Source organism: Stenella coeruleoalba (genome assembly GCF_951394435.1).
Source record: "Stenella coeruleoalba genome assembly, chromosome: 16".
NCBI classification, from domain to species: Eukaryota; Metazoa; Chordata; class Mammalia; order Artiodactyla; family Delphinidae; genus Stenella; species Stenella coeruleoalba.
In genome coordinates, this window is record NC_137162.1 from 36,571,183 (window position 1) to 36,575,811 (window position 4,629).

A 4,629-nucleotide genomic window follows, 5' to 3' on the forward strand; every position below is an offset into this window, starting at 1 on the left:
CAGGCTCATTCTCATGGTGATGCAGGGTACTGAGAGAGAGCCAGTGGAGCCAGTGGTGGCCTAATATCTAGACTCAGCACTGGCCCACCACTGTTCCTCTTCCCCACTGATTCAAGGGGTGGGGAAACAGGCCCCACTTCCTGATGGGCAGAGCTAATTCACATTGCAAAGGATATGGAAACAGGGATGGTGCACCCCAGTTGTTCTTGCCATCAACCTATCCCAGAGTAGACACACCTGATTTCATATACCAGCACAGTTTTCTAGTTGTATAATATTGGGCAATTTATTTAACCACTCTGAGCCACTTTCCCTCAATTGGAAAATAGGTCCTGTGAGACTCAAAGGAAATCTATACACAGGGCCTGGGACATTATAGGAACTCATTAAATTCCTCACAGCTCTCCCAACAGCTGTTTAGAGAAGGGAAAGAGGTATACATCATCTCTTAACATGATGAAAATTAGATAATTTTATTTAAATTTGATTTGGAGAAACCAAACGCTAAACCCAAATGCATAATTTCGGGAAAAAATGACATAAAAGTTTGAGCAGTCATTTGAAAGATTTTGAAGAAATTAACTGGGAAACAAAGTTCAATGTTATTAAAATCAGTAGGACTTTTGAGCTGATCCTATGGGAGCAAGAAAGGGCAGGTCACAAAGTCTGTGGGGCAGACCATGGGGACTTTCTCATCGCTTTTTGGGTCATACTCCACATCTGGTTGGGTGATAAAACCAGCAGTTTCTCTATCTTTCCCATTCTCCACGTAAACTTTCTTATCCCCGATGTGTTCTCGGAAGGAGTCCTAGCTGGGTCAGAGAACTCTCAAACTGCACAGCAGCCCTGAACTAGGAAGAAAGTCATAGTGTGGGGCTACCTTGGTCCTGCCCATGGTTGCTGACTTAGCTCAGAATAAATGTCATAAATCCTAATCAAATGAATCTATAAGAGGAAGAATCACAGAGGTGACAACAAAGGTGATGAGTAGCTAACATTCACTCATTCCACAAAGATTTATTGAAGTTCCTACTCTGTCAGCATTGGGGGAACAGTAAATGAGATTGAGAAGTTTTCTGCCATCAAATAGCTTATATTCTATGGGGTCAAGGGAAGAGTATTTGTATTTGCTGTATTTTCAGCTAACACTTATTTTATTTTTAATTTTCCCCTCAACTTTATTGAGGCATAAGTGACAAATAAAAATTCAACATACTTAAAGTGTACAGTGTGATGATTTGATATATGTATACATTGCGAAATGATTACCACAACCAAGCTAATTGAAACACCCATCACCTAATAGAGTTACCTTTTTTGTGTGTGTGGTGAGAACACTTAAGTCTACTTACTTTGAAAATTTCAGTATACAATACAGTATTATTAACTATAGTCACCATGCTGTACATTAGATCCCCAGAATTTATGCATCTTATAAGTAAAAGTTTATATCCTTTGACCCCATTTCCCACAACACCCAGGCCCTGGCAACAACTGTTCTATTCTCTGCTTCTGTGAATTTAAATTTTTTAGATTCCACATATAAGTGAGATCATACAGTATTTGTTTTTTTGTGTCTGGCTTATTCACATAGCATTATGTCCTCCAGGTTCATCCATGTTGTCACAAATGGCAGATTCTTCTTGTTTTATGACTGAATAATATTCCATTGTGTGTATATATATATATACATATACACACATATATATATGTATATATATAGATCACATCTTCTTTATCGATTCATCGGTCAACAGACACGTAGGTTGTTTCCATGTCTTGGCTATTGTGAATCATTCTGCTAACGCTCAGTAAGTACTTACTGTGCGTGAGCTACTGTGCTAGGCACTTCACACATATACGTCTCATTTAACCTTCACAATAGCCCTGGAAGGACGGTGTTGTTATTTTGCTTGTTTCATAAGTGAAGAAACTGAAGTTTTGAGTTGTTATGTAACTTATCCAAGGTCACCCAGCTAGCAAGTTCCTGATAGGTTAACATTCGAAGTGATGGGGTGGGAAGGATTTAAGTGACAATATCCGCTGGGGGTCTGGTGATAAATGGAGTTCAGAGAGAGGTCAGAATTGGAAATGCACTGCTTCTGACAGGCAGGTGTTAGCCACAGTCATGACAAGAGGGGGATCGGGATTTGGGCAAAGAAGGGAAAGCAGAGAAATAGGGGCTACATTCTAAGAAAACCTTCATAAGAAAAGAAGTGATGAAAGAGGGACCAAGGAAGACAATAAAGAAAGTGGAATCTGAAAGGTGCCCATAGGATGTGATCTTGTTAAAGAAGTCAGAAGAACAGGAATTTGAGAAAAGCTTATTCAGAAGTCTGTTTCTTGGTGTCCTGGGAAGAATCACAATTTCCCATTCCACGTATTGCCCTCATTTGTATAACTGACAGCATAATATACTTGCATTTTTTTTATGCTGTTTGTAGTTATCCTTAGAATCTTTATTAGCCATGGAAATAAACTTTCAAATTCTATTTAGGCAAAAGCTTCACATTTCCATCCCCTACCCCCAACCTTCTGGTAGCTTCCAGTCTGACGTGGACACCCCAAATATCACTTATCTGGAGCCAATGTTCTCGTTTCTCTGCTGAGTCCACACATCCTTGTTTGACCAAGTAACAGGAACAAACAATTCCTTCTATAATGGATGTACCCTAAGGTGTTATGCTTCCGAGAATCTCATCTGAAAATTGATTCCCCTGAACCATGGCGCAGTGTGATTTTAGTTCACACACTTGTTATTTATTGGTTACAAATGGTAGGGATTTGACTAGGTTTGCTGTGTCTCTAGGCCAGAACAGTACAGGTAGTGTCCAACTCAGAGAGGGAAGGAAGAAGCTAGGGGAGGGGGTTGGAGCACAGCCATAAATGGTAGTTGAGGTACCAGAGTAGCTGACCACATTAGCAAAAGGTTATTTAACTAATAATGATCCAACTGTAGTACCATGTCCCCCCCAACTTTTAAAAATGTAAAATTAGTATTAATACTAATACTGGTTAAGACTTCTTGCACATTTACTATGTGCAGGGCATGGCATCCAGCACATTCTATGGACTATCCCATTTTGACTCTCACAAAAGGACTCAACGGCTTAGGTTTAATCATCAATTCCTCCACTTCCCTTAGGACAGATGAGGTTCTGAGTAGAATTAGGAAAAGCTGAAATATCTGGGCTCACCTCCTCGCCCAAATCCTGGCCTTTAGCCACTGCTGTCCAATAGAACTTCCTGTGATGAAGGGAATGTTTTATATGCTGTCCAGTATGGCAGCTACGAGCTGCACATCTATGTAGACCACTTGAAATGTGATTACTGCAAGAGACTCGCACTAAGAAACAAACACACAAAAAACCTGAATTTTAATTAAAATTTAAATGTAAATAGCCACATTTCATAGTCGTTTTGGACTGTGCCAATATAGAACAACTCCAACATTGCAGAAAATTCTATTGGATAGCACTGTTTAGGAGAAATGCTGCATTTCCCCCTTCCTCCCTGGTTGGATTCCGAGGCAAGCAAAGGGGTTTCTTCTCCCGTTCCCAGCTCCTCCAACCCTCCAGGCTTAGAGAAAGGCGATTCCTCATTCCGCCTTCTCCTGCTTCACCTCCACGCTGCCCACCCCGTGGCACCAGCTTGTTCAACAGCCTTGGGTTGTGGGAGCCCCAAAGGGGGGAGCAGATGGGAGTGACCTTCTCTATCAGCAGCAGCATCAACGATCCACAGTTACTCAGCTCTCAAAAGATGAAAATTATTCTTCCAGAGATAGAATCAGCCGAGCTAAACCTGCACAAACACACACACACACACACACACACACACACACACACACACACACACACAGCATTTAATGACATAAACAAAAGAATTGCTCTGTGCTTTGCTAGAGTCTCTATAACTGGTGACTTAGATGGAAGAAAGCCTGTGAGGTTTTCTTTCTCTTCTTCAAAACTTTAAAAAATAACTGGTTGGAAGAGAGACCTTCAAGATGGCAGAGGAGTAAGATGTGGAGATCACCTTCCTCCTTACAAATACATCAGAAATACATCTACATGTGGAACAACTCCTACAGAACACCTACTGAACGCTGGCAGAAGACCTCAGACTTCCCAAAAGGCAAGAAACTCCGCACGTACCTGGGTAGGGCAAAAGAAAAAAGAAAAAACAGAGACAAAAGAATAGGGGTGGGACCTGCACCAGTGGGAGGGAGCTGTGAAGGAGGAAAGGTTTCCACACACTAGGAAGCCTCTTCACTGACGGGGACAGGGGGTGGCAGGGGGAGAAGCTTCAGAGCCACGGAGGAGAGCACAGCAACAAGGGTGCAGAGGGCAAAGCAGAGAGATTCCCACCCAGAGGATCGGTGCCGACCAGCACTCACCAGCCTGAGAGGCTTGTCTGCTCACCCACCGGGGCAGGCGGGGGCTGGGAGCTGAGGCTCGGGCTTCGGAAGTCAGACCCCAGTGAGAGGACTATGGTTGGCTGTGTGAACCCAGCCTGAACGGGGCTAGTGCGCCACAGCTAGATGGGAGCGAGTCCGGGAAAAAGTCTGGACCTGCCTAAGAGGCAAGAGACCATTGTTTCGGGGTGCACGAGGAGAGGGGATTCAGAGCACTG